We start from the raw sequence: 13,046 nt of genomic DNA on the forward strand, positions 1-13,046 counted from the left end.
GAAGGAAGCAAAATACCGGACATTGAACAACTGGGCACAAATGAAGCAAGGTGACATTGCCTTAATTCTATTTCTTCACTCTTTCTCCAATAAGTGATGTACAGACAGCGTTTCGTTGAATTCATCCAGTTGACATTAAAATATATGTGCCACCAACTGCTGTTTCTGCAGTACTCTCCACAATTTCCCTAAAAATAAAGTTATCTAATGTAATGGGGGTTGAGAGCCTGATCACACTCTGGAACAAATAACATATTGAAGATTGACATTATTGGATTTCTCACTGAAAAAGATTTATTTTACAATGAAAAAAATCCATCAGTTTGGTGTAAGCGTTCATGACAAATTTGCTTATTTCCCGATTTCACCAGAATATTTGAAACTTTCTGAAATGTGAATATACATTGAAGATGCAACACATCTATTAAAAACACAATATGAAAAAGTCATATGGCCCTTAAACATTTATTTTACACAGTCAATGCACAACATGTCCACAACTAGTCTCTCAAATGTTAGTTGCATTTGCAGAATCTCAAAATAATCCAAGTATAGTATTTAATCATTCCTTGCCTGTAACTTTTTTTGGAGGATTAATATTTACAGGATCATTGTGTTTTCAAACTACAGAGTCTTCGACACCCTTCTGCAAAATTGGGGCCAGGAATGAATTAAATAGTAGTGAGTTAGTTAGGAGTTGCAAATGGCTGAAATGTATAGTGCAAGAGAGCATTCAGCCGATCATAGCTGTACCAACTCCTGAAGAGCTTACGTGCTAGTCCCGTTCTCCTGCCCTATTGTTGTAGCCCTCTAAATTCGTCACTTTCAAATATACATCCAGCTTTCTTTTGAAACCTATGGAATCTATCTCCGCCACTCTCCTAAGCAGAGCATTCCAAATCCTAACAACTCTGAATAAAGAAGTCTCCCCTCATCTCACGCTTAGCTAATTTGCTGACTATCTTGAAATTGTGACCACCAGTTCCTGACATACCAGTTAGTGGAAATGGAATATCCTTCTTTACCTTGTCAAAATTGTTCATAATTTTGAACAACCCAATAACGTCACCTCCTAATCTTCTCTGCTCCAAGGAGAATAAGCTCAATTTCTCTAATTTTCCCCTTGTGTGTAAAATCCCTTTTGCCTGGTATCATCGTAGTTAAATCTTCTGTGCACTCCCTCCAAGGTTTTAATGTTCTTCCTTAAATAAAAAGGTGCCGAGAACGGAACACAATATTCCAAATGTGTTCCAGTCAATGATTTGTAGATAAATAGCATCACTTCCTTGCTTTTATATTCTATGCCTCTGTTAATAAACAGAAAGGATCCTATAAGATTTCTTAACAACTGTTTCAACTTGCCACTTTCAGAGAACTATGCACTTGAACCCAGAGGTTCCTCTACTCATGTACTCCCTTCAAAGTTGTACATTGAGCCTGTATGGTCTCTCCATAGTTTATTCTATCAAAATGCATTACCTCATATTTCCCTGCATTGAAATTCATCTGCCAAGTGCCTGCTTGTTTGGCCAACTTGTGACTCTGATATCAAGCAGGGTCACCCTTACAATTGACTATTCTTCCTAGCTTATTATCACCTGCAAATTTAGAAGTTTTGCCCTCAAAAAGGCATCTCCAACTAGTTTATATTAAATCAGAAAAAACAAGGATCCCTGGAGGACACTTTCAACACATCTCCAGTCTAGGAAATGCCCATCTGTACCTACTCTCTGCCTCCTATCATTTAGCCAACTTCTAACCCAAGCTGCCAAGAGACAATCAATGCCAAACATTGCTAATTTGCTAACCAACCCATCATTTGACACTGTATCAAATGATTTCTGGAAGTCCAAATATACAACTTCCACAACACTACCCTCATCCACCTGTCTATCATTTCAAAAGAATTTAATTGAATTTGTCAGACAATACTTGCCCTTAAAAAAGCCATGTTGATTTTCTAATATTAACTTATTCTTCCTTTAAGTGTGTATTTACTTTATCTCACTTTATCCTGTATTATGGCCTTCAGGTTTTCCCACCATTAATGTCAAGCTGCCAGGTCTGTACTTTCCAGGGTTATCCTTTGCTCCCTTCTTAACCAACGATGTCACATTTTCCATCCTCCAGTCCCCTGGAACTAAAGTTCAGAGAGGCCTGAAACATTTCTATCAACTGCCAGTCTTTTTAGCACCTAATCTTTATCTATTGTTATATTACTTAGTTGCTCATCATCCACATTTTCAGCTGGGTCATCGTCACCATCTACTAATTCAGTAAGACAGAAGCAAAGTGTAGATAGAAAATGTTTACAATTGAGATGGCCCAAACCTTTTGGCTCACAAGAAATAGAAAGATCATCAGCATAGAGAGTAGTAATGGGAACCATGAAATGGTTCAAATCTGGAATCAAAGTAATTTATATTCTAAAGCTGTTGCATCTTCCTGTCTGATCAACAATGCTTTAACAAGATTTAGATTGGAACCCCTTAGCACAAAAGCACCCCAGTTAGATTAAAGACAGATATCACTGTAGAAATGGTGAATTCACTAACTGGACCCAATGCTATAATATTTTGACAAACATCACTGAAAGTCTGTACTTTAATATGGAAACAAGCAGAGGTATGCGGCTATCTCACTTATCTTCAAATCATTTTCTCAAAATCTGAAAGATCAGATGAAGCTACAATCTGGCGACAAGGTGAGATTTAGGCATAAACAGTGACTGAATGAAATGAATTAGGCCTTCAAACTCAAAGCACAGTAATGGATAAGCCATTTCGTGCGACCAGTGTAAAGTATACATAGAAGTGTAGGAAGAGGCCAGATTTTCAAAAGAAAAACATGTCCCAGACTTATCATGTGTTACTACAGATACTTAGATAACATATGGTGTTATTTGAACACTCCGAAGCAGAATTAGAACACAAGGACTGCAGATCAAGAAGGCAGTTCATCACCATCTTGTTAAGAACAACCAAGGACAGGCAATAAATAAATGTTGGTCAGTCAGCGATGCCCACATCCCATGAGTGAATAAAATTTAATAGAATTAGTCAATATCCTCAATAGTCACAATCTTTCCATTAAACTTAAAAACCAATAAAACAAGAGGCATAAGCTGGGAAACAAAAATTAGTGTCACATCCACACTTTAAGTGGGCATGGTTACAGTTAATGTGTCATTATTACTTATGGAAAAGCTCAAAGATTTTAAATAGGTAGTTACTACTCTTTTTACTGTATTAAGAGAGAGGGTACTCAAAAAAAAAAGACTCCTTAGATATATCAAGCCTAATTTTTTTTTTGATAGGATAGTCAAACCATAGTTGCAAAACAGATTAACACCATGATCATTATTCTGTCATTAATTACAACATATTGGACAAAGTCCCAAAAAAATTGGTTTAGAATCTTCTTCAAAAGTCAAGAGGGTGTTCAATTGCTGAACCATATAACAAGAACAGTTTTTCTTTTAAAAAGAGGCAAAATCTAAAAATAAAGATAGGAACAGAGTGAAGAATCTGATTGAAGATTTGTAGCTCGGGTATCCGTTGTTGTGGTTCTGCTCGCCGAGCTGGAAGTTTTTGCTGCAAACGTTTCGTTCCCTGGCTACGGAACATCATCAGTGCTGTTGGAGCCTCGTGTGAAGCGCTGCTTTGATGTTTCTTCCGGTATTTATATTGGTTTGTTCTTGCCACTTCCGGGTGTCAGTTTCAGCTGCAGTGATTTGTATGTGGGGTCCAGGTCGATGTGTCTGTTGATGGACGTTCTTGCCGTTTCCGGGTGTCAGTTTCAGCTGTAGTGGTTTGTATATGGTGTCCAGGTCAATGTGTCTGTTGATGGAGTTTGTGGATGAATGCCATGAGCCAAACTAACGTAGTTTACAAAATACCATGCAAGGACTGCACAAAACACTATATAGGACAAACAGGAAGACAGTTAACAATCCGCATCCATGAACATCAGCTAGCCACAAAACGACACGACCAGCTATCTCTAGTAGCCATACACTCAGACAGCCAGCAACATGAATTTGACTGGGAAAACACCACTATCATAGGACAAGCCAGACAGAGAACAGCCAGAGAATTCCTAGAAGCATGGCATTCATCCACAAACTCCATTAACAGACACATTGACCTGGACACCATATACAAACCACTACAGCTGAAACTGACACCCGGAAACGGCAAGAACGTCCATCAACAGACACATCGACCTGGACCCCACATACAAATCACTGCAGCTGAAACTGACACCCGGAAGCAGCAAGAACAAACCAATATAAATACCGGAAGAAACATCAAAGCAGCGCTTCACACGAGGCTCCAACAGCACTGATGATGTTCCCTAGCCAGGGAACGAAACGTTTGCAGCAAAAACTTCCAGCTCGGCGAGCAGAACCACAACAACAGAGTGAAGACACAAGCTACCCTTCTTCCCAAATGCCTTTCCACCCCATACCAATCACTCAGCAGCCCAACTTCCTGAATTCTTCTCTCTATCCTCCACTGCCACTTGGATGCTCAGGTTCACATACTGCCACACACTTACCAACCATTGTTACACAGGCTATTTCTCTTGAAATCTCACTAATGTGCTCACTCCCTACAAACAGCAGGATAGAAGCTGTCTGTGTTTGGAGAAGCAGCTCCAAACCGATTGTGTCAGTTCCATGTACAACAATAGTGACATGAAAGAAAATTGCCATTGATTTTGGGCTTTTCAGAGTAAACTTGTCTGCCATCCCTGTACATTTTGAACTTTGTTGAAACAGCACAAAAGCAGGAAACAAAAAATAAATCTGTCTTTCTGATCATATCACTTGGGATTTCTTGAAAGAAAAAAAAAATCCAGTTTCTGTTTAAAAAAAAATAGCAATTATGGGATGTAGATACCAGTGAAAATACCAACCATTGTCAATCCATCCTTAATTTTCCTCAAAGTGGTAATGGTGATCTGCCTTTTTTGCAATCCATCTGCAGCAAGTACACTTGTAGAGTTGTTAGTAAGGGTGGTTGAGGATTTTGATGCAGTGATAGAAAAAGAAACAGTAATTTGTTTTCTAGTCAGGATAGCATGGTGGGGAACTTGCATGTGTCTCTCCAATTGCTCCTGTCATGCTAGGTTATAAAGATTGCTGACTTGGAAGGGCTGTTGAGGAAGGCTTGGTGACTCACTGCAGTGCATTTGTGTATATAGTTAAAAATCACAACACCGTGTTTCGTCCAACAGGTTTATTTGGAATACAAGCTTCTGGAGCACCGCTCCTTTGTCAGGTGATTAGTAGAGCAGGATCAAAGGACACAGAATTTATAGTAAAAGAACAAAGTGTCATACAACTGATGCAATGTATTGAACAAACCTAGACTGCTGTTAAGTTTTAGAATAGGGTTGCAGGTTTCAATTCATTAATATATAAATCGCAGAACTTCTTTCAAGTCACATTCCTGAGATAACTGGAATGGTGACATCTCAGCTCAGACAATGCATTAAAGGTATGGGGTTAGAATCTGTCTGCATCCCAACCTTGAGTTAGACTGGTTCTATTTCCAAAGTAGCAACTGAAAAAATGTCACATGGACTGATTGCCTACAGAGTGTGTGCTTTTTAGACAAAATAGAATGTATCTATAAAAGGTCCATGGGGTGAATGTGGATTTACGTGTGCATTTTGCAATAATTACCTCCACCCAAAGCCTGAATGTTCTGTTTTAATTCTAAATACTTTGCTGTGAGTCAATTTTCAATTGGATTCACAGAGAGAATTCTGGAGGAACCAACTCTTAGCCTTTTGCAAAATAATTTTTAAAAAGAAAAAATAACTCTCCCTACAGAGAGGAGGGGAGAAACATAATTCACATTATCACTCCTCCATCCATAACAAAATGCTTAAGGAGTTTGACATAGTGGATACAGAAAAATGTTTTCCACAGTTAGGGAGTCAAGAAGACTGACAGAATCAGCTAATTAGGATTGAGATAAGGAGACATTTCATCACTCAAAATGTTGTGAATCTTTGGAAATCCCTATCAATTCAAGCTTAGTGTACATCTGGTAATTAAAGGCAAACAAAAAGAATTGCGGATGCTGTAAATCAGAAACAAAACAGAGGTTGCTAGAAAAGCTCAGCAGGTCTGGCAACATCTGAGAAGAGAAATCAAAGTTAACGTTTCAGGTCCGGTGACCCTTCCTCAGAACTGATGGTAGTTAGGAAAATGTCAGTTTATATGTTTATATGTGGGGGTAGGAGTAAGGAGTAAATGAAAGGCAAGGATAGACCCTAAAGAGAGAGAACAGTTGAACAGACAAAGGAGTCAATAATGATCTGGCTGGGAGGGTGAATAGCTATTAACGGAGACTGTTAGCAGCTAACAATAGCTGGTGTGTAATGGCAGACTATGGGATAACAAGGCCTGGTATGTGTGGTAGAGGGTTGGGACATGGGGGAGTTCAGACTCTAAAATTATTGAACTAGATATGGAGTATGATGGGCTGCAGGGTACCCAAGCAGAAAATGAGATGTTGTCCTTCCAGCTTGTGCTGAGTTTGCTGGAGCACGGCAGCAAGCCTGAGACAGTGATGCAATAAAGTAGCAGGCAACTTGAAGCTCAGAGTCTTTTTTGCAGCTGTCACCTAGTTGAACTCATGTTGCTTGTCATCAAAGTGTGTGGCTACTAAGGATAGCTGGTCATGTTGTTTCGTGGATAGTTGGTGTTTATGGATACGGATCGTTAGCTGTCTTCCAGTTTGTCTTATGTAGTGTTTTGTGCAGTCCTTGCATGAGATTTTGTACATTACACTGGTTTTGCTCACGCTGGATATCGGGTCCTCCGTCCTGGTGAGCTGTTGTCTGAGAGCAGCTGTTGGTTTGGGTGCTGTTATGAGTCCTAGTGGTCGCAGTGGTCTGGTTGTCAGTTCAGAAATGTTTTTGATGTATGGTAGTGTGGCTAGTCCTTTGGGTTGTGGCATGACCAGCTATCCTTGGTAGCCATACACTCAGATGACAAGCAACATGAGTTCGACTGGGATAACACTACTATTATAGGACAAGCCAAACAGAAAACAGCCAGGGAATTCCTAGAGGCATGGCACTCATCCACAGATTCAACCAATAAGCACATCGACCTGGACCCAATATATTGACCACTGCAGTGGACAGCCGGAACTGACAACGGAAGCGGCAGATACAAATCACTATAAATGCCGGAGGAAACATCACAGAAGCATTTCACAGGAGGCTCCCAAGCACTGAGGATGTTACCTTGACAGGGGACGAAACGTCTGCAACACAAATTCCCAGCTCAGCAAACAGAACCACAACAATGAGCACCCGAGCTACAAATCTTCTCCCAAACTTTGAATAAATTCTGGGTCCTATGATCCTGCTCCACTAGTCACGTGATGAAGCAGCAGTGCTCTGAAATCTTGTATTTTCAAATAAATCTATTGAACTATACTTTGGTGTTGGGATCTTTAACTTTGTCCACCCCAGGCCAACACCGGCACCTCCAGTTCTTGTATATAGTACATGTGGCTACAGCAAATATTTACAAACAATCACATGAATTAAGAAGAGTGGGCTCTTTGGTCTCTCTAGTCTGCTCTGCCATTCAATAAAATCATGGCTAATTCAACTGAGCCATATCCCCCACATACTGCTGATAGATACTTAACTAACAAGGGAGTTGAAAGCTATCTACATCTCCCTTAAAAAAATTTGATGATTCTGAAGAGTGTTCCAAAGACTTGTGGCCCTCAAAAAAAAATTTTCAGGTTTATCTTAAATGGAAGACCCTTTATTTTTAAGTGATGTATCCTAGTTCTAGTCTCCCCATGCATTCAGTATGTTATGACTCCTGTTGGTGTTATTATTGGTTAACCCAGACTGGAAAAGGATTCTGTGTAATCCAAGATGGAGGAAGGAAAAAAATTTCTGGCTGGAACAGCTGCTCCTTTTTTTGAGGTATTTTAGGGGCTGGAGGTGATTTCCTCAAATTGCAGGAGCAGCAATTACTGTTTCATATGCTGTTGCATTGTTTTGGAACTTTGGGGGAAAAAAAAAGTCACAACAACAGCAGTTATAAAAAGAGAGAAGAACTGACAAAGGAAGCACACGGTGAGGTCATTGCGAGAGAGAGAGAGAGAGAGAGAGAGAGAGAGAGAGAGAGACCTGCACAGTTACTGCCTTTGCTGTTTGAGTTAGTGTATTGCTGGACATCAGAGTGCACCTGGGACAATTATTAAACAGTGAAATTGACAACTGATCTTGGAGGAACTGTTGGGCAAAGTTAACAGCACAGAATCAGATAAGTTCATTGTTGTTTTAAGTGTGGCCTACAGAGAATCTGCAGTAGTGAGTAGAGTAGGTTCTTTCTTGATTATAGGTTTTTGGAGATATGTCTCTTGATTAAATTTAAAACATAAGCCATAACTATTAATTTAACCTGGGGCAGTGTTTGTAGAGGAATAAGACAGTGTTATTTTCTGGGTCTGTAGGTTGTGAAGGAGCAAAAATGGCCTTTAATAGAGCGATATGTACTTCTTGTCAGATGTGGGAGTTTAAAGAGAGTTTAAGGGTTACTGTGGATTATATCTGCCATAAATGGTGCCAGAATCAAGGATGTCTCAGAGGGTGCAGAATGTTCTCACGGGGGAGAGGGGCCAGCTAGAGGTCATTGTCCACATTGGAACCAACGATATAGGAAGGGAAAAGGTTGAGATTCTGAAGGGAGATTACAGAGAGTTAGGCAGAAATTTAAAAAGAAGGCCCTCAAGGGTAGTAATATCTGGATTACTCCCAGTGCTACAAGCTCGTGAGGTCAGGAATAGGAGGATACAGCAGATGCATGGCTGAGGAGCTGGTGTATGGGAGAAAGATTCACATTTTTGGAACATTGGAATCTCTTCTGGGTTAAAAGTAACCTGTACAAGGAGGACAGATTGCACCTAAATTGGAAGGGGGACTAATATACTGGCAGGGAAATTTGCTAGAACTGCTTGGGAGGATTTAAACTAGTAAGGTGGGGGAGTGGGACCCAGGGAGATAGTGAGGAAAGAGATCGATCTGAGACTGGTACAGGTGAGAACAGAAGTGAGTCATACAGTCAGTGACAAGGTAGGACTAATAAATTAAACTGCATTTATTTCAATGCAAGGGGCCTAACAGGGAAGGCAAATGAACTTTGGACATGGTTAGGAACATGGGACTGGGATTTCATAGCAATTACAGAAACATGACTCAGGGATGGGCAGGACTGGCAGCTGCTACAGGAAGGATAGAAAGGGAGGCAAGAGAGGAGGGGGAGTGGCGTTTTTGATAAGGGATAACGTTACAGCTGTGCTGAGGAGGATATTCCCAGAAATACATCCAGGGAAGTTATTTGGATGGAACTGAGAAATAAGAAAGGGATGATCACCTTATTGGGATTGTATTATAGACCCCCTAATAGTCAGGGGAAAAATGAGAAACAAACTTGTAAGGAGATCTCAGTTATCTGTAAGAATAATAGGGTAGTTATGGTAGGGGATTCCAAACATCGGCTGGGACCGCCATAGTGTTAAGAGTTTAGATGGAGAGGAATTTGTTAAGTGTGTACAAGACAATTTTCTGATTCAGTATGTGGATGTACCTACTAGAGAAGGTGCAAACCTTGACCTACTCTTGGGAAATAATGCAGGACAGGTGACTGAGGGGTCAGTGGGAGAGCACGGGGCCAGCGACCATAATTGCATTAGTTTTAAAATAGTGATGGAAAAGGATAGACCAGATCTAAAAGTTGAAGTTCTAAATTGGAGAAAGGCCAATTTTGACGGTATTAGGCAAGAACTTTTGAAAGCTGATTGGAGGCAGACGTTCGCAGGTAAAGGGACGGCTGGAAAATGGGAAGCCTTCAGAAGTGAGATAACAAGAATCCAGAGAAAGTATATTCCTGTCAAGATGAAAGGAAAGGCTGCTAGGTATAGGGAATGCTGGATGACTAAAGAAATTGAGGGATTGATTAAGAAAACGAAGAAAGCATATGTCAGGTATAGACAGGATAGATCGAGTGAATCCTTAGAAGAGTATAAAGGAAGTAGGAGTATACTTAAGAGGGAAATCAGGAGGACAAAAAGGGGACATGAGATAGCTTTGGTAAATAGAATTAAGGAGAATCCAAAGGGTTTTTACAAATACATCAAGGACAAAAGGGTAACAAGGGAGAGAATAGGGCCCCCCCAAAGATCAGCAAGGCAGCCTTTGTGTGAAGCCACAGAAAATGGGGGAGATACTAAATGAATATTTTGCATCAGTATTTACTGTGGAAAAGGAGATGGAAGATATAGAATGTAGGGAAATAGATGGTGATATTTTGCAAAATGTCCAGATTACAGAGGAGGAAGTCTTGAAACTGTAAAAGGAGGATAAATCCCCAGAACCTAATCAAATGTGGGAAGCTCGAGCAGTGATTGCTGGGCATCTTGGTGGGATGTTTGTATCATCAATAGTCACAGGTAATGTGCCGAAAGACTGGAGGTTGGAGTGTGGTGCCACTGTTTAAGAAGGGCGGTAAAGACAAGCCAGGGACCTATAGGCCGGTGAGCCCGACCTCGGTGGTGGGCAGGGAATCCTGAGGAGCAGGATGCACACGTATTTGGAAAAGCAAGGACTGATTCGGGATAGTCAACATGGCTTTGTTCAAGGGAAATCATGTCTCACAAACTTGATTGAGTTTTTTGAAGTAGTAACAAAGAAGATTGCTGAGGGCAGAGCAGTAGATGTGATCTATATGGACTTCAGTAAGGTGTTCGACAAGGTTCCCCATGGGAGACTGATTAGTAAGGTTAGATCTCATGGAATACAGGGAGAACTAGCCATTTGGATACAGAACTGGCTCAAAGGTAGGAGACAGAGGGTGATGGTGGAGGGCTGTTTTTCAAACTGGAGGCCTGTGACCAGTGGAGTGCCACAAGGATCGGTGCTGGGTCCTCTACTTTTTGTCATTTACATAAATGATTTGGATGTGAGCACAAGAGGTACAGTTAGTACGTTTGCAGATGACCCCAAAATTGGAGGTTTGGTGGACAGCGAAGAGGGTTACCTCAGACTACAACAGGATCTTGACCAGATGGGCAAATAGGCTGAGAAGTGAGAAATGGAGTTTAATTCAGATAAATGAGAGGTACAGCATTTTGGGAAAGCAAATCTTAGCAGGACTTATACATTTAATGGTAAGGTCCTAGGGAGTGTTGCTGAACAAAGAGATCTTGGAGTGCAGGTTCATAGCTCCTTGAAAGTGGAGTCGCAGGTAGATAAGATAGTGAAGGAGGCGTTTGGTATGCTTTCTTTTATTGGTCAGAGTATGGAGTATAGGAGTTGGAAGATCATGTTGCGGCTGTCCAGGACATTGGTTAGGCCACTTTTGGAATATTGCATGCAATTCTGCTCTCCTTCCTTTTGGAAAGATGTTGTGAAACTTGAAAGGGTTCAGAAAAGATTTACAAGGATGTTGCCAGGGTTGGAGGATTTGAGCTATTGGGAGAGGCTGAGCAGGCTGGGGCTGCTTTCCCTGGAGCATCGGAGACTGAGGGGTGACCTTACAGAGGTTTACAAAATTATGAGGGGCATGGATAGGATAAATCGACAAAGTATTTTCCCTGGGGTCAGGGAGTCCAGAACTAGAGGGCATAGTTTTAGGATGAGAGGGGAAAGACATAAAAGAGACCTAATGGGCAACATTTTCACGCAGAGGATGGTACGTGTATGGAATGAGCTGCCAGAGGATGTGGAGGAGGCTGGTACAATTGCAACATTTAAGAGGCAGTTGGATGGTTGTATGAATAGGAAGGGTTTGGAGGGATATGGGCCGGGTGCTGGCAGATGGGAATAGATTGGGTTGGGATATCTAGTCGGCATGGACGAGTTGGACCAAAGGGTCTGTTTCCATAGCTCTATAACTCTATGTTCAATTATATTTCGGTTTTTTTTAAGATTAGATTCCCTACAGTGCAGAAACAGGCCTTTCGGACCAACAAGGCCACACCGATCCTCCAAAGAGCCACCCACTCAGACTCATTCCCCTACATTCACCCCTGACTAATGCACCTAACAATACGGGCAATTTAGCACGACCAATTCACCTAACCTGCACATCTTTGGAACGCGGGAGGAAACAGGAGCACCTAGAGGAAACCCACGCAGACACGGGGAAAATGTGCAAACTCCACACAGACAGTTGCCTGAGGTGGGAATTGAACCTGGGTCCCTGGCGCTGTGAGGCAGCAGTCCAACCACTGAGCCACCGTGTGGTTTAGTTTTTTTTATTCTACTGAAAGTTATTTTGAAAAAAAAAACAAACAGTCTGTATTATGCAAATGAAAAGATGCCTAAAAAGAACAAATCTATTTATGTAATAAAGTTAGAAAGATTTCATAGTAAACAAAAAAAAATCCTACCTATTCCAAAACCATCACCCTACAGCATTCAAATACCACAGAGAATTCCTTCCTGTCACATCTAAAGATTTAAGGTAAATGTTTATTTTCAATTCTTGGTCTTAGGAGTTTATTGGCCTCTTCCTTGAAGAGTCCCAAAGCTGAACTTAGAATGTTCTCAATTGTGAATAACACCTTCAGTATTTCAACTAAATTTTTGTTGTGGTTCTGCTCGCCGAGCTGGGAATTTGTGTTGCAGACATTTCGTCTCCTGTCTAGGTGACATCCTCAGTGCTTGGGAGCCTCCTGTGACAGCACACATACCAACAGCCACTCTCAGACAACAACTCACCGGGATGAAGGACCCGATATCCAGCATGAGCAAAACCAATGTAGTGTACAAAGTCCCATGAAAGGACTGGATAAAACACTATATAGGACAAACAGGAATTCAGCTAATGATCCGCATCCTTGAACACCAACTAGCCACGAAAAGACATGACCAGCTATCCTTTGTAGCCACACACTCAGATGACAAGCAACATGAGTTCGACTGGGACAACACTACTATTATAGGACAAGCCAAGCAGAGAACAGCCAGAGAATTCCTAGAGGCATGGCACTCAT

At 41.1% G+C, this 13,046-nt stretch overlaps 1 protein-coding gene across 4 annotated transcripts in view; it reads right to left on the reverse strand.

Annotated features, from left to right (window-relative positions):
• ska3 (spindle and kinetochore associated complex subunit 3) overlaps positions 1-13,046 on the reverse strand; it is a 58,545-nt gene that overhangs the window by 26,597 nt on the left and 18,902 nt on the right. The gene's annotated exons all lie outside the window — the stretch shown is intronic.

The sequence above is a fragment of the Hemiscyllium ocellatum genome, chromosome 6 (assembly GCF_020745735.1).
Source record: "Hemiscyllium ocellatum isolate sHemOce1 chromosome 6, sHemOce1.pat.X.cur, whole genome shotgun sequence".
NCBI lineage: Eukaryota > Metazoa > Chordata > Chondrichthyes > Orectolobiformes > Hemiscylliidae > Hemiscyllium > Hemiscyllium ocellatum.